Source organism: Pygocentrus nattereri, chromosome 10 (genome assembly GCF_015220715.1).
Source record: "Pygocentrus nattereri isolate fPygNat1 chromosome 10, fPygNat1.pri, whole genome shotgun sequence".
Lineage (NCBI taxonomy): Eukaryota > Metazoa > Chordata > Actinopteri > Characiformes > Serrasalmidae > Pygocentrus > Pygocentrus nattereri.
In genome coordinates, this window is record NC_051220.1 from 41739189 (window position 1) to 41757488 (window position 18300).

The following is an 18300-nucleotide window of genomic DNA, read 5'->3' on the forward strand; positions in this document are numbered from 1 at the left end:
TGTGTGGAATGTTCTGAGGATGCAGGGGTTCATGCCAAACCTCTTCAGCCGCCTGAGGTGGTTGTGCCTTCTTTACCACCCATGTGGTGTGTTTGCTCCATGTCCGAACCTGAAGCTGCTGACCCTCTTTACCGTGGCTCTGTTGGTGGTGATGGGAGTGTGCATGACCTCCTTGGTCTTGTTGACTTTGAGAGAGAGGTTGTTCTCTTGGCACCAGCATGTCAGAAAGCTGACCTCTTCTCTGTAGGCCTCCTGGTTGTCATTGGTCATCAGGCCAAAAGTTGTGGTGTCATCTGCAAATTTGATGACATTGGGTGTACAAGAGGGGGCTGAGCACACAGGGGGCAGTGAGGAGGAGGTGAATCTGCCCATCTTTATCACCTGGTGTCAGCCTGTCAGGAAGTTCAGGATCCAGCTGCACAGAGAACTGTTCAGACCCAGAACCCGAAGCTTAATGTCGCGCCTTGAGGGGACGATGGTGTGGAACGCTGAGCTGTAGTCCACAAACTGCGTTCTCACATACGTGTTCCTTTTGTCCAGATGGGAGAGGGCAGTGTGTAGAGTCAAGGCTGTTGCGTCATCAGTGGATCTGTTCTGTCTGTAGGCAAACTGCAGTGGGTCCAGGGTGGCAGGCAGTGAGGAGCAGATGAAGTCTCTGACCAGCTTCTCAAAGCACTTGCTTATGATGGAGGTCAGAGCAACTGGGCGCCAGTCATTTAGAGAATTAACCCTGGCCAGTTTGAAGCACACGGGAACAACTGAGACATCAGACATCAGCTTAAATGATCAGAACTGCTGCGTCATTTAAGGTGGAACGGGAAATTGAGCTAGCTAGCATTAGGAATTACTTCCCTTGACAACTGCTGGCCGTTTTGGGGGCACGTTGCTAAAACACAAGCAGTTTGATGTGCACAGAGGGAAAGTGTGTGGAGAGTTCTGGGCCACGTCTGAACCCTAAAACAGCCTAATATTGTTTTTCACTTTATTATTTTTATATTAAACTAAAAACCATCTAAAGTTTCAATGTCCCATATTTTAAATGCATTTATTTTTATCACTTGTAGGGAGAGTTGAATCTCAGCATGGGACTGTGGAGTGACACAATTGGTTCGAGCAATGAGCAATCTGATTGATCACCCCTTAGCTCATTTGCATAAAGTTTGCCCAGAGGGAAGAGATAGCAGAGAAATAGAGGTGTGCATTAGTGGTTTTATGTGCCAACACACACACATATATATATATATATATATATATATATATATATATATATATATATATATATATATACACACACACTGCTCAAAAAAATTAAGGGAACACTCAAATAACACGTCCTAGATCTGAATGAATGAAATATTCTCATTGAATACTTTGTTCTGTACAAAGTTGAATGTGCCGACAACAAAATCACAAAAATCATCAATGGAAATCAAATTTATTAACCAGTGGAGGCCTGGATTTGGAGTCACACACAAAATTAAAGTGGAAAAACACACGACAGGCTGATCCAACTTTTATGTGATGTCCTTAAAACAAGTCAAAATGAGGCTCAGTGTTGTGTGTGGCCTCCATGTGCCTGTATGACCTCCCTATAACGCCTGGGCAGCTCCTGATGAGGTGGTGGATGGTCTCCTGAGGGATCTCCTCCCAGATCTGGACTAAAGCATCCGCCAGCTCCTGGACAGTCTGTGGTGCAACGTGGCGTTGGTGGATGGAGCGAGACATGATGTCCCAGATGTGCTCAATCGGATTCAGGTCTGGGGGACGGGCGGGCCGGTCCATAGCTTCAATGCCTTCATCTTGCAGGAACTGCTGACACACTCCAGCCACATGAGGTCTAGCATTGTCCTGCATTAGGAGGAACCGCACCAGCATATGGTCTCACAAGGGGTCTGAGGATCTCATCTCGTTACCTAAAGTCAGTCAGGCTGTGCGGCCCTCCAAAGAAATGCCACCCCACACCATTACTGACCCACTGCCAAACCGGTCATGCTGAAGGATGTTGCAGGCAGCAGATCGCTCTCCACGGCGTCTCCAGACTCCGTCACGTCTGTCACATGTGCTCAGTGTGAACCTGCTTTCATCTGTGAAGATCACAGGGCACCAGTGGTGAATTTGCCCAACCTGGTGTTCTCTGGCAAATGCCAAGCGTCCTGCACGGTGTTGGGCTGTGAGCACAACCCCCATCTGTGGACGTCGGGCCCTCATACCATCCTCATGGAGTCGGTTTCTAACCGTTTGTGCAGACATATGCACATTTGTGGCCTGCTGGAGGTCATTCTGCAGGGCTCTGGCAGCTCCTCCTGTTCCTCCTTGCACAAAGGCGGAGGTAGCGGTCCTGCTGCTGGGTTGTTGCCCTCCTACAGCCTCCTCCACGTCTCCTGGTGTACTGGCCTGTCTCCTGGTAGCGCCTCCAGCCTCTGGACACTACGCTGACAGACACAGTAAACCTTCTTGCCACAGCTCGTATTGATGTGCCATCCTGGATGAGCTGCACTACCTGAGCCACTTGTGTGGGTTGTAGAGTCCGTCTCCTGCTACCACGAGTGTGAAAGACCACCAACATTCAAAAGTGACCAAAACATCAGCCAGAAAGCAGAAAGGTGCTGAGAAGTGGTCTGTGGTCCCACCTGCAGAACCACTGCTTTATTGAGTGTGTCTTGCTAACTGTCAATAATCTCCACCTGTTGTCTGTTCCATTTGCACAACAGCTGTGAAACTGATTGTCAGTGTTTCTTCCTAAGTGGACAGTTTGATTTCACAGACGTTTGACTTACTTGGAGTTATATTGTGTTGTTTAAGTGTTCCCTTTATTTTTTTGAGCGGTGTACATTATATATTATATAGCATGTTCCTTTTGATGTAAATGATCAAAAATCATACATTTTGCATTATGTTATGTATTTCACTGCTGTTAGAACAAAACCTCATATCTCCATTTGTGGCATTTTTTCAGTTTTTTGACATCATTTGAAAATATCTGTTACTCTTTACATTGTGTGTAAATTTCATGATGAATGGACTAAAAGAAATGATCCAAAATGCTTTTTATTAAAACGTCCGGTTCCATTGATTTACACTAAAAGTAAAGTCTGTTTCCTTCTCCTGTAAAGTTACCGTTTTGGAGATACAAGGTTTTGTTCCGACAGCAGTGATATGATGTTACAAACTATGCTGCTTACAATCTCAGCACCCCAACCTCAAACACTGTCCTGGGTCTATTTGCATATGTATGAAGAAAAAGACCTGAATTATATTGTTTTCTGATAATTGTCTAATAATATTTCGCTTCACAGCCTTTTGGCTAAGATCAAGTTTAGTATCTGTTCTCATCGGTTTAATATCTGATATGTCCTCTGTATGAGGACCACATATTAAATAGAGTTTTACAACAGGGTGACGGAATAGGGGCTCGCTCCGTCTGCTCCACGCATCGACCTGGTGTTGCAGGACCTCCGGGAATGGTGGACCTCCTTTGGGGCAGTCATGGGCTGGAGGTTAGAGAACCGGCCCTGTGGCCAGAAGGTTGCCGGTTCGATCCCCAGAGCCAACAGTACGTGACTGAGGTGTCCTTGAGCAAGACACCTAACCCCCAACAGCTCCCCAGGCGTTGTGGATAGGGCTGCCCACCGCTCTGGGCAAGTGTGTTCACTGCCCCCTAGTGTGTGTGTTCAATTTCCCCTTTGTGTGACTAATAAGGGTCACTTCATATTTATTCATATATAGTGTTTAGGTCAGTATCATAATATACAAATACAATCTTGGGGACAGACGTTGGTCATTATTATTATTATTATTATTATTATTATTATTATTATTATGTTTCTCCAAAATACTCACACCTTTGCAAAGTGCACATTTATTCACTTTGGAGGCACAAACATCGCATAAAAGTGAACAGGAGAAAAATTGACAGTGGAAGGAACTGAAGTTTCTGTCTTATGTGCTGATGGAGGTGAAGCCTGTCACATACGCCACACCGTCACTGTCAAACCTTTCAGACAAGTCAAAGACTTAAGTGACTGATAAAATGATAAACCATAACTTGACAAGATGACGTATATGTCTGAGGCCTTTCCCCCGAGAGTGCATGATGCAGTTAACATTTTTGGCTCCTGCCACTTCACAGTGTTTTTGTACAATGTTTTCTTGACCAGTGTGTCAATAAAATATCAGATCTGCAAACGTTTAGTGGTGTCTAAATATAGTTAACCTGAATTTGGCTGTAGTTTCTTCATAGGATTTAAATATACGTTGGTTAAGTTAGCAGTAGGCGAGAGAAACCGTTCAATAGCAGAATCAAAAGCCCGTTTTTCCTCAGCTGTGGTGGGAAATTGAGGTTTAGAGAGTTAGAGCAGTGGTTCTGAGCTGGTTCCTCAGGGACCCTCAGACAGTCTACGTTTTTGATTCACCTCTATGTGCACCGAATTGGGTTGGAGCAAAAAAATCTGGGGTTCCCTGAGGACCACTGAGGTGGATGGCTGGAGGGGTGTGCACGAACACTCACTCTTAAATCTTTTCAAGCCAGAAATGTTTTGTATAATAAAGTTACTGTGCACAGTGTGACGTTCCTGGATGATATTTTTAAAAGGAAGGGGGGATTATTATAAGCTGTCTTGCCGACCAGGTGAAATTCCACGTTTTATTTAGACTAGAGCTGTTAAACGATTCAAATAATTCATCACAGTTAATCCCGTTTGTCTTATTATTTGACCCTAAGGAAGATTTTGCTCCATTTCAAAGCAGAGCATTTTGTTATTGCCATATGAGAGGACAACATCATAACATATGCATTACTTTCAGTAATTCAGTGCCATTATTCTGAACACAGAACCTGAACGTTAAAATCCCGATTTCCACAGAGTGAGCACAGTGTCCAATTTTCATCACCGACATCCAGTGAGAGCAACAGTGTCTGCATGTTGCAATATGCGTATATATCATAAATATTAGTTATATTATGTCAATGAGTGTATATTTCATCCATCCATCATCGTGGACCGCTAGTCCAGACAGGGTTGCGGTAGCAGTTGGGAGAGCAGAGAGTCCCAGATGACCCTGTTCCCCCGCAACTTCCTCCAGCTCATTCCCGGGGACCCCAAGCTGCTCCAAGGCCAACTTGGAGACATAATCCCTCCAGCGGGTCCTAGGACGACCACCGGGAGGCGTCCAGGGGGCATCCGGATCAGATGCCCGAACCACCTCAGCTGGCTCCTCTCAATGAGGAGGAGTAGCTCTACTCCGAGCTCCTTCCAGATGACCGAGCTCCTCACTCTATCGCAGAGCGTGTGGCCCACCACCCGGCGAAGAGGCTCATTTCCACCGCTTGTATCCGTGATCTCGTTTTTTCGGTCATTACCCACAGCTCATGACCACAGGTGAGGGTCGGGATGTAGACCGACCGGTAAACAGAGAGCTTGGCCTTTTGGCTCAACTCCCACTTCACCACTACAGTCCAGTACAGTGACCGCATCACTGCTGCCGCCTGTCCCAGCCTGCGGCCGATCTCACCATCCCTCTTCCCGTGACTCGTGAACAAGACCCCAAGATACTTAAACTCCTCCACCTGGGGCAGGTCCTTTCCCCTTACCTGGAGTGGGCTTGTATATTTCATAACATCATATATACAGTCAATAAGTGCATATGTCATATGCATCTGCAGTCAGTGGTCCAACCTTTCTGGGACTATAGCCTATTGCTCTCATTCATAGACTTTTAGAAATAAAGGTTCTGTGCAGGTGCAAACAATGTAAATGTTCCCATTACATCTACAAGGTAGACTGATAAGGTAGAAATGGACAGTGAGTGGACGCAGTGTTTAAACCTTCAGCAGCTCTGCTGTGTCTGATCCAACACAACACACACTGACACACCCCCACCACCACGTCAGTGTTACTGCAGTGCTGAGAATGACCCACCACCCAAATAGTACCTGCTCTGTGAGGGTCCATGGGGGTCCTGACCACATGGACTATGTGGATGTTCAGTGTAACTCTTTTTGCCCAACAGTATGTAGTTCATTGTTTTTTGCTCATAAAACCAACAAAACAGTGGCACTGACGTCATTAATAGGCTGGCGGTCAGGCAAAGAGTGCATGTAGCCAGACCTACTCCAGCTCTTGGTTCAGATCCAGGGTAAGGATTAAGGGTATTAGGATTAGACTGATTTTAAAGTCAGAGAACAGGAAAGGTAAGTTCAATAAATAATCAGTTGAATGTAGGTTTAATGCGAGGTAAGCATCTTCGGCATTGGACTACCCGAATAAAGTGTTAATGAGCAATGCATCATCCTGATAGGTCAGGTCCTGATTCTTACCACAGCAGTTAGTAGCTGATATCTCACTGGACATCTGCCAAGTGAAGTAATCAACTTGCTGACCCTTTTGGACACCATTACAGCACATTGTGTAACACATCACTGTGCAAAACATCATTATTTTTACATATGATGGCATGTAATTGGCTGTGCATTATGTAAGCTGTTTACATCCATGAATAACTGGATCTGCCACGAAATACTTCAACCCCCAGTCCTTCGTCCAGCTACTCCTCATTAGCTGAGGCTGCGCTGAACACAAAGGCAGGCGAAAGGTCTTAATGTAGGGCTGACAGGGTTAACATTTGTTGCTGGCAATATTAATATGAATTCATCTAGAGCCATGCAGTTCTAGAAACCAGGCTCATTTGGACTGAACTGTGATAAATAAAGCTACAGTTTAGACTCAGATCGTGGTTCTGCTTTGGTGAGTTTGGACATTTTAGACGGCATCTTTTCCGCGTGTGCTTGTTAATGCCTGGAGTCATTTTCTAAAGAAATCTGAAGAGTATATTTCTACGTGAAGTGGGTCATTTGTGCTGCGCAGGCCGTCTACAGCGGCTGAGAGAGCGCTATTTGCATGTTTCTCTCATTTGGTTGTGCAGTATGGGCGTCAGCGCTGCTTGGAAGAGCCTGTGTTGTTTGTTTTTATTCTATTTTGTGATCTAAGCTACAGAAAAGTAATTCTTTGTGTTTATGAGTCGCTGAATGTTGCGTAGAAGTTCATCAGGACGGAAACCTGTGTTATAAATAGAACTTCTTCCTATGAGGACGTCAGATTTCAGCTTCTGTAAATTATTTTATGAACTTTAAACTGATGTTCTCAGATGAGGACAGGTTGTGCTACTGTCTACTGTGCAACATGCAGTGGTTTAAAAACACAGAGTCTATAATGGGGTGGCGTGGTGGGTGGCGCTGTCGCCTCCCAGCGAGGAGGGCCTGGGTTCGATTCCCCGGCCGGGTGACCGGGGTCCTCTCTGCGTAGAGTCTGCATGTTCTCCCCGTGTCTGCGTGGGGTTCCTCCCACAAAACCTCACGTCTCCATTTTGGACGTTTTTCAGTTTTTTATATAATTTGAAAAGACCTGTCGTCGGTTACATTATGTGTGAATTTCATGATGAACGGATAAACAGAAACGCCTAAAAATGACTTGGAAAAAATTCTGGTTCCATTGACTTACATTAAAAGCAAAGTAGGTTTTTTCCTTCTCCTGTAAAGTTTCCATTTAGGAGATACGAAGTTTTGTTCCGACAGCAATGATGAACAACTTTGATTGACACGAATGAGGCCTTCGAAAAAACACCTCTATGATAATGCTAATTGCTGCTAGCGCCACCTATGGTGTTCTAGTAGTAGGTTAGCACTAAGCTAATGGCAATTCACATAAACATTTTTGGTTCCTCTACGCTCTTAGCAAAAAGGGTTCTATATAGAGCCCAAAAATGTGGAACCCGACTCTGAGTATAATCTAGTGACTGAGTCTGAACAGATTCCTGCAACAGCTAATGAAGACTGAGGACAACAATAGAAGAAAATACAGCAAGTAAACAGAGGAAAATGGGGAAAGTCTCACGTTCGGATGTGAAGCTTTTTCCTTACAAGTGAATGCCTGATACTGTGCGCTGTGAGCTCTTGTAGCCAAAACCAAATTCCTTGTATGCGTAACTTACCTGGCCAATAAAGCTTGATTCTGATTGTGATTCTAGTTCTAGGAGTTTAAATCACAATCGAGTTTATGCACAGTTAAAACTCATAAAGACCCCAAAATGATCACAGTTTTAAATCCATGATCCTTAAACATGTTTACCTGCTGCTTCTTCACTGTTTCAGCCCAAACGGCAGAGAAAACAGCAGCAGTCGCTACACGTTTGTTTATTTGCGTCTCCTAGTAACGGCAGAACGCGAGAGTTTGCGTGAGTTCATGCGAGTTCATTGGGTTCCTTTCGGGTCAGCAGCAGCTTAAAAGTTGAGTAGTGTGTGATACCTAATCGATTAGTGTGTGACCAACCCCCAACCCCTAACCCCAACCACCCCCCCCCAAAAAGTGATCATGTGTTAAGACTTTACAAGTCATGTGAACTGAACTTAACGATGACGCTAGAGCAATAATAACTGAGTTTAAATTCAACAAGCATGATTATGTAATAATACAAAAAAACATATATATATATGTTTATATGTACACGATATCGATTTTTTATTTCGCAGAAGTCACTAGGTCTCCTCTAAAGCTTCGTCTGCTCTGTTATTTTGGTTGAAATGTAATGTGTTTGTGCACTTGCGTGAACTGGGCTGTACTGCAGTCTTTCACACTAGATTAAAGTGGACAGTAAAGAGCTGTAGAAGAGTATTCTGAGCGTATTTGTGTTATGCCGGCTTCACCGAGTTCTCTGTGCTGTGGAATTCAACCAAATAGCACGACTTTGAGAATAAAGTTGGGATTAAATGAGTTCATGACTTTATTTTAGACATCCCAAAGAAGACAAAACATGTAAATGCACGCTCATCATCAATTATCATCTCATAGCTGCTTCTTTCAGTAAAGCATCTAAAAATAGATGCTGTCTAGTTCATCATATTCGCATCCACACTGTATATATCGGTATTGTGTATAAGACCTCAAGAACTGTTTGTATATATGTGTATAATATGACAAGCGAATGATGTTTGTAATAACCTGCTGTGGCCACAAGGGGCAGCAGAGGGCAACAAATGCAGCCCACAGTGCTCTCTCTCTCTCTCTCTCTCTCTCTCTCTCTCTCTCTCGGTATAACGCCCTTAATGCAACACATCAATCTCCTTTGTGCCGTGTCATTAGGGCGTGGAGGGCGTTATGATGCAGACGTTTCAGGCTGGAACAGGCTGATTTAAACGCGTCTTTAATGGAGAGTCAAAGGCCAACGAGGAGTGGAGAGGTGGAGGAGCAGATGGATCAGACCCTCAGATAGAATTTAATCAGCCAGGCAGCGGTCTGGTCACTTATTCACCCGGTGCTGGACGGCAGGGTTATGACCTTTGTTAGTATCTGGTTGTCTTGAATCGTCTCAGATCGGACTCAATGTTTAGAACCAGAATCAAAATCATTTCATTCACCAGTAACGGTGACAGTAAGGGCTCGATTTGATCCTGACAGAAACGTAAATGATGGGAAACATGTACATTTAAAATGTCAAGCCAAGTGATTCCACACATCTGGATTAAAGTGGAAAAAACTAATTAACGGGTTAAAGTCGGATGTGGATCATTTCATGTTATTACTGCTCTCTTGAGCTTTTGTTGAAATACAGTAACTGAACTCCCACTTACAGCCATAGGCATGTGGCCAGATGGTTAACTGTGGAACAAAAAGGTAAACAATTAAAAGAAAACGCACACAGATGATGAAAGGAGCCGATGGGAAACGCTGAGTAATCCTTACCTGCTCACCACTGAACCTCCTGCTGTTTGCTCTCCGGTGCACAACACAACACAAAGGGCAACAGGTTCCAAGTTATGTCATTTCTTCCAGCAGCAGCTATATGTATGTATATGTATATATATATACTGCTCAAAAAAATGAATCAATAAAGGGAACACTTAAACAACACAATATAACTCCAAGTAAATCAAACCTCTGTGAAATCAAACTGTCCACTTAGGAAGCAACACTGACAATCAGTTTCACAGCTGTTGTGCAAATGGAACAGACAACAGGTGGAGATTATTGTCAATTAGCAAGACACACTCAATAAAGGAGTGGTTCTGCAGGTGGGACCACAGACCACTTCTCAGTACATTTCTGCTTTCTGGCTGATGTTTTGGTCACTTTTGAGTGTTGGTGGTCTTTCACACTCGTGGTAGCAGGAGACGGACTCTACAACCCACACAAGTGGCTCAGGCAGTGCAGCTCATCCAGGATGGCACATCAATACGAGCTGTGGCAAGAAGGTTTGTTGTGTCTGTCAGCTTAGTGTCCAGAGGCTGGAGGCGCTACCAGGAGACAGGCCAGTACACCAGGAGACGTGGAGGAGGCCGTAGGAGGGCAACAACCCAGCAGCAGGACCGCTACCTCCGCCTTTGTGCAAGGAGGAACAGGAGGAGCACTGCCAGAGCCCTGCAGAATGACCTCCAGCAGGCCACAAATGTGCATGTGTCTGCACAAACGGTTAGAAACCGACTCCATGAGGATGGTATGAGGGCCCGACGTCCACAGATGGGGGTTGTGCTCACAGCCCAACACCGTGCAGGACGCTTGGCATTTGCCAGAGAACACCAGGATTGGTAAATTCACCACTGGCGCCCTGTGATCTTCACAGATGAAAGCAGGTTCACACTGAGCACATGTGACAGACGTGACAGACTCTGGAGACGCCGTGGAGATCGATCTGCTGCCTGCAACATCCTTCAGCATGACCGGTTTGGCAGTGGGTCAGTAATGGTGTGGGGTGGCATTTCTTTGGAGGGCCGCACAGCCTGACTGACTTTAGGTACCGAGATGAGATCCTCAGACCCCTTGTGAGACCATACGCTGGTGCGGTTGGCCCTGGGTTCCTCCTAATGCAGGACAATGTGACCTCATGTGGCTGGAGTGTGTCAGCAGTTCCTGCAAGATGAAGGCATTGAAGCTATGGACTGGCCTGCCCGTTCCCCAGACCTGAATCCGATTGAGCACATCTGGGACATCATGTCTCGCTCCATCCACCAACGCCACGTTGACCACAGACTGTCCAGGAGTTGGCGGATGCTTTAGTCCAGATCTGGGAGGAGATCCCTCAGGAGACCACCCGCCACCTCATCAGGAGCTGCCCAGGCGTTGTAGGGAGGTCATACAGGCACGTGGAGGCCACACACAAGACTGAGCCTCATTTTGACTTGTTTTAAGGACATCACATCAAAGTTGGATCAGCCTGTCGTGTGTTTTTCCACTTTAATTTTGTGTGTGACTCCAAATCCAGGCCTCCACTGGTTAATACATTTGATTTCCATTGATGATTTGTGTGATTTTGTTGTCGGCACATTCAACTTTGTACAGAACAAAGTATTCAATGAGAATATTTCATTCATTCAGATCTAGCATGTGTTATTTGAGTGTTCCCTTTATTTTTTTGAGCAGTGTATGTATATGTATATACACACACACAGTACTGTGTGAAGGTTTTAGGCGTCTAAGAAAATGTTTAAACAGTTGACCTCAGCAGTGAGTTTACCACAATGTACATTAGAATAAAGTCGTATTCATAATTCAAATAAACAGAAAAACAATAAAAAGTAACAAGAATTTCTCGGGTCCATATTTTTCCTGGACACCTTCACAGCCGCCACAGAGACTCGTTAATATCATCAATTACATCATGAGCTCAATTTACTGAGCACTGATTGGTCAAACCAGGAGCTGCTTTTTAACTACATATAATACTGGACTTCCTCGAGGAGGAGAGGCTTGGAGATGGGTAAACAAACACACTGACATCCAGAACATCACTATTATATATATATATGCCATTATATCATATGATTTTGTGTATTTAGCCCTTGAAATGTTTAAAACCTCTTAAAACTATTTTTACGTCATTTTTTTCAGTACTGAACCTATGAGATCATGTATTTAACATTTAAGAAGTATGTTATTAGCTAAGTGCATCTGTCTTCTACAGTAAAAACCTCCCAAAAGTCCAAAACATGAATTTTTCTCGCATTTAAGTTTTTTTTTCGCTCAGTCCAACTTCACATTTATGTATGTTTATGTAACAAAAACAGTCATATTGTGCTGATTTTTGTCATATCACAGAAACGGTTACTTCAAAATGAATTGTTTTTGCGGGTTAGTTTTCTTATATGTTCTGTAGTGTAAACTGTATGTTTTGAAATTTTAATAATGTTTACATAATATTACAAACCACCCCAGAAAAAGAAAAAAAAAACAGGCAGAATGTGCTGTTCCATGATATGGGCCCTTTAAGCTTCATAACGCAGTTGAACTCGATCCTCTGCTGTCATGTACAGTGTAGTCTAAATAAGCTCCCACAGTGGAGTGAGTTAGTGAGCTGAGTGTAACTGGCAGATTTGTTTGCGTTTCATTAAATAATGAAATGCTCCACTCAAAACTTACAGGCTCATACTGCCAACGTATTTCTGGGTTATATCAGTTGATCAGTTACGCAAAACCTCTCCATCAGCTTGAACTACGTTTTCAAGGTAAATGAACTGACGTGAGGGCATCAGTGAACCTGTTAAATATCGCATAACCTCCACTTCTATGGCGCAGCACAAATCAGGCCAGTGAATATAAAGCCATTTGTCCCTGATGCTGTGGAGAAATGTCCCTGTTCTTAAAGCTTTCCTGAATTTCCTGAATCATGAAATTTACACACAATATAAAGGTAAATAGGTCTTTTCAGGGGCGGCACGGTGGCGTGGTGGGTGGCGCTGTCGCCTCACAGCGAGGAGGGCGTGGGTTCGATTCCCCGGCCGGGCAACCGGGGTCCTCTCTGTGTAGAGTCTGCATGTTGTCTGCGTGGGTTTCCTCCGGGTTCTCCGGTTTCCTCCCACAGTCCAAAGAGAAGCGGCTTTGAAAATGGATGGATGGAGGTCTTTTCAAATGATGTTAAAACTTAAAACAATAAAAATGGATATACGAGGTTTTATTCTGTCCGCAGAGATACATATTGAATATAGTGCTGGTAAAGGCTTCTTTTCTGGTGAATCATTAATAAATAATAACCAAAACTTACTTTAAATGATTCGTCTAATATTTTATATAATGCATCCCAACATATCCGGATTATTTGGGTTTTTGACCCCTATCGCCGTTGTACGCACTTAAAAATGATGGCTAAAATGGGTTCTTTAGTAAAAAAACCCTTTCTATATGGAACCAAGGAACCCTTTGAATGGTTAAACAGTTCTGCACCATGAAATGGTTCTTCATATCAGTGGATAATGTGCTGTAGATGTTTCTATATATAGAATATTCTTGAAGAAGGTTCTATATAGCACCAAAAAGCCTTCTTCTATTGTTGCGATGTCAAGTTTGTTACAATAAAAGAACCCATTTTGGTGCTATATAGAACCCTATCAAAAAGGTTCTCTATAGAACCATCTACAGCACAGTTTCCATTCATCTAAATCAATTTCCTTTAATCATGAAAAAGGTACTTGGAGTGTTTATGGTTCTGTGTAGAACCATTTTCTTTACACAAGAACCGATGAAGAACCATCAAGCGTGTAGTAGTTATGGGATCAGAGCCTTTTAAGCATTAAGGGTTAAAGTTAGCCGGAAGGGCTGGTCAGCGTGTGCGTGAGAGAACGTTAATGTGATATCCGGCTGCTGCTTCAGTGCAGAGCACATGGTGGGAGAGGATAAGGCTATAAGCCTGAAGGTCAGGAATCTACTAGTGTCCATAAACCACACTCTCGCACCGTCTGGCTCCGCTTGTGGCCAAAATATGGAAAGTGTGCAGTCTGCCGTGGTGACGACGCCTGAGGAGGATTTTAGAGAAATCAGAGCATCAGACAGATGCACACAGACCAAACCTGCTCACTTAGAGCTCCCAGTCATTCCCACGATAAGAAAAATCATGCTGGCACTTTATTTGATTTACTTTCTGAGTAGCTCGTTGAAACAAGTAGAGAAATCATGTGGAAAGACGAGGTTTCGGGGTTTGAATAGTTGAACCGTTGTTGTTGTTGTGCAGAAAGAAAGACATCCTTTATGTTTATTCCATTTCTTTTCAAACAGAAAAGGTGAATCTGTTGATACATAAGGTGAATGTTATGGATAAAATGAGATTATTACTATTATACAGCAAAGAAAATGGCTAGTCTTAGGCCAGGGGTCAGTGAAATGTGGCTCTGGAGAAACATGCGGCTCTTTTACTGCCCTGTCGTGGCTCCACAGCTGAATCAGATCAGTAGGTAATAATAAAATAATCCTCCTCTACAGTAAAATAAAGCTCTGCTGATCCTTCAACACAGTTTAACAGGAAATGGTCTTAAACGCTGGAGTTAATGTAGAACTGCTGATTCACCCTTTAACCCTGAAGATCAGCGCAGACGGCTGGTCACCATAGCAACGCAGACAACAGTCTCGCCCAGCTAGTAGCTATGAAACGGCAAAGAGAGAGATTTAAGACGGACGTCGATAATTTGGAGACGAATGGACTTATTTGTGTTTATAATCAGTCCAGCTGGTCTCCTGTACTAAAACATCAGCACATATGGAGACATATTTACAGCCAACATGGTATAATGAACATAAAATGTTGTGTTGGTTTGATTTTTGTTGAAGGAACAAAGTGGCTCTTCTTAACGTTTGGCCCCTGTTTTAGGCTAATTAAAGTGCAAAGCATAACGAACTAATGGTGCAATTAAATGTAGCAAGCAGAAACCACGCTGTAAACAGAAGAACGCAACATTACATGCAAATGCAATCCATTATTTAATAACTATATAATTAGTTGCGTAATTAAATCATTGCATTCAAACAGCACAGCAGAACAACAGTGATAAGTCTTTCCACGCGGCTCCGTCAGGCCGGAGAGGCCCCCCTGCCTGCTTCTTAGCCGCGAAACCCTGTTGCCACGGCAACCGCCTCCCGTCCGCCGGTCGAAGCGAGCCGAGTTTGAGAGAATCCTGTCCATGGGCTGGTGTCACTCCTCTCACTTTCACTCCTTCCATCATTTCTTTGCTTCTTCTTCAAAGGCCCTCAGCGGCCATTAAGCAGACACTTCAAACCCGGGATTTTTTTTTTTTCTTCTTTTTCTTTTTTTTCCCCCCGTTTTTGGCAGACTTTCGCAGAGGTGACGGATTGGAGGGGTAGGGGCAGCTCTTAAAAACAGAAAAAAGAGCAAGAGGAAGAAAGAAAGTGCTGCAGTGCTATTTGCCTTGAGTGTAATGAAGTGTACCGGTGTTTGTCTAAGTGAACTGCTCGGATGCGAGCGGCCCTATAGTCTCGCTCCAAGTAAGCGTGACAGCAGTTTTTCTTTTGCTCGATGGACCAAAGCGCTCCCAGCGGCTTAACCATATAAAGACTATTGATCTTCCCTGCTAATTTATGTTAAAACGACTGTGCTCCTTTGCGCACCATTTGCATGGGGATGAATAGAGACGTCTCAGCCTATAGCTCTCCCTCCCCTTTATGAGCATTGAATTCGCCTGTTTACTCTGATTGTTGGGGAGCGAGATTGTAATCGTGGATCAATAAACGATTACTACCATTTCTGCATTTTCTTTCTTCTCTTAAAGTCTGTTTGTGAATTCTTTGTGGCATTGATACTGTTTACTGTGAGGCGGTGGCAAATACTGTTTACATCTATTACTGCACAGAACAATGTTGTTTACTGTTTACATCTGATGTACAGCAAAGTAAGAATTTCACTGTACAGTGTAACTGCTTGTTTCTGCTGTGCACATGACAATAAAACTCTTGAATCTTGAATTGACAGTATTCTGTTCACATCACAGTAGATAAATAGATTGAGGCAGAACTTTATTGATCCCAAAGGAAAGTTGCAGTGTTACAGTAGCAAGATGTTGCTTACAAATAGCCATAAGTATAAAGTATAAAGTATACGCGGGCGTCATTTTGTTGGGCGACGTCTAGTTCAATCAGCAGCGCTGTGGCAGATTGTAATGAGATAAAACCACATTTCATGGCAAAGGCAGTAAAGCATAAGTTTTTGGGTAACTTTCAAAAAAAAAATCTCACATGTAAAGTGAATTAAAGTCTGATGCATTTGAGTCTTGATTTTATTTGATTTGTTGCTGTAGTGATAACAAATGAATGATGAAATCTAAACGGCTGAGATTTCCCACTGTGTTACCTGTACTGTGCCTGCGTGCCAGCTCACTAAATAGCGTGTAAACATAGCATATACAGCCTTAGAAGTGGACTCATTGGAGTAGTAGGTGAAGTACAGGGGTGTGTGGTTTGGGACGTGGCGTTAGATCAGCCAGTGAGACGCGATCAACAGCTGCTTTGCTGCTCGTTAGCTGCTCATTAAACACCTCCAAGAGGAAGTTTGCGGGGTTTGTTGATTAAGGAGCTTTTGTAGAGGTAAATCAATGCATTTCATGAGATGAATTGATACATTTATTGATGTAAGCTAATGCTGTCTACATATTGGCCAGCATTTGTAATTAGTTCTATGTTTAAGGTGCCTCAGTGTGTATATATATATATATATATATATATATATAGTGATGTTCTGGATGTTGGTGTGTGTGTTTACCCATCTCCAAGCTTCTCCTCGAGGAAGCCCAGTATTATATGTAGTTAAAAAGCAGCTCCTGGTTTGACCAATCAGTGCTTAGTAAATTGAGCTCATGATGTAATTGATGATATTAACGAATCTCTGTGGCGGCTGTGAAGGTGTCCAGGAAAAATATGGACCCAAGAAATTCTTGTTATTTTTTAGTATATATATATATATATATATATATATATACACACACAGACACACACACACACACACACAGACACACACACATATCTTTTCCTTCTGTTGTCACACAGTGTTGCACCCAAAAAGGACACATTATTTTTAAAAATTGTTTTGTTTTCCTCGGCTAAACAGAATGAACTCAAACTGGTGGGAAAGCACCAGGAAGCTTTCAAACAAATGGGCTGCTATGATAGCAGAAGAGTCATTAACTTTGGTAAGTACTGCAGAATGGACTTCACGCTGACCAGCCCAGTCGGCCTATTATACCTAAAATGTGCCCAGGGTGGACTTTCCTTACTTAAAGCCTAATGCTGTTTTAAAGTAATGATGCTAACATGAAAAGTAACTGCCTATAAATTCTTTCCTGCTTCAGAACACAGGAGCCTTCTGAGGCCAGGGGGCCGCACTGAGGGTACACAAACGCAGCTAGGAGGGCAAAACAGCAACAGAATGAAAGAGAGTAAAAGTTTGGGTACACTCCGCCCTCTCTTTTTCTTTTTGCAGTATTTATACACGTTTAATTATGTACTTAACAACCTCAGTAAAGACTGTGGTTCTCTATAGAACCATGAGCAGTCAGAAAAAACAAAAAACAAAACACGCTAGAAAGGTTCTCCTGTTCTTCTGTTGTTACAAGCTTAACATCGCAATGAAGAAAGAACCATTTTTGGTGCTATCTAGAACCCTATTTAAAAAGGTTCTATATAGAACCATAGACAGCACATCCTTTCAAGCATGCAAATGGTTCTTTGAGTGTTCTAGGTATTACATAAAGGTATCACATCATCCATTTTTAGCAGTTTAGGCCAGATTACAAATTGACTACATTTCCAGTGATGTAATAAAGCATTACAATATTGCACACACACACACACACACACACACACACACACACACACACACACACACACACACACACACTTTCTAAGCTGCTTCATCGTCCATCGCAGGGCTACAATTTAGCTATAAGTGTTATTACATAATCAGTTGAGTTTGGTTATATCAGTTATTAAATGATTGGGCTTCATTATATTTTTGATTAAATTAAGTGCACATATTAATATATTTTTGGTTTATTATATAAATGGGAAATTATTATAATGTTGGGTTCTACAGTACATTTATTTGCATATGGTCAGTAAAGACTTGTCCTGCATCAAGTGTTCATATGGATGGGAGGTCAAAGGCTTGACTTCTTCTTGAATCTTGTGTGCTCAAGTAAAAGGTCCTGTTTTCTTTCTTCCGTTTGTGTGGAGGACAAAAGTCAAGGGTCTGTTTTAGAAGAAGACAACAACAATAAAAATGCTTCAGGGTTCACTGGACACGGTAATCCTGATCATTAGATGCAGGAGCGAGGCCTCTCTGGCTTCTCTGCTGTCTCTCTGTGCAGTTAGTGAGATGGACCAGTGATGGTTTAGCTGTAGAGGACTGTGCTAAACTGCTGCTCTGGGAAATTAACAGGTCCAAAAGACATAAAGACCTTTAGGTAATGTCCAACAATAATACAGAGACTTTACAAAGCCATTAGAACCAACAGAACAAAGGCAGCTGCGGTTTTAAAGG

At 43.1% G+C, this 18300-nt stretch overlaps 1 non-coding gene and 1 pseudogene across 1 annotated transcript; one reads left to right on the top strand and one right to left on the bottom strand.

Annotated features, from left to right (window-relative positions):
- Nucleotides 1-387: 387 nt before the first annotated feature.
- Nucleotides 388-18300, bottom strand: part of LOC119264178 — a 33806-nt pseudogene continuing 15893 nt past the window's right edge.
- On the top strand, nt 3285-3475 carry LOC119264193. The gene has a single exon (XR_005130858.1). It is a non-coding gene; the product is annotated as a U2 spliceosomal RNA (small nuclear RNA).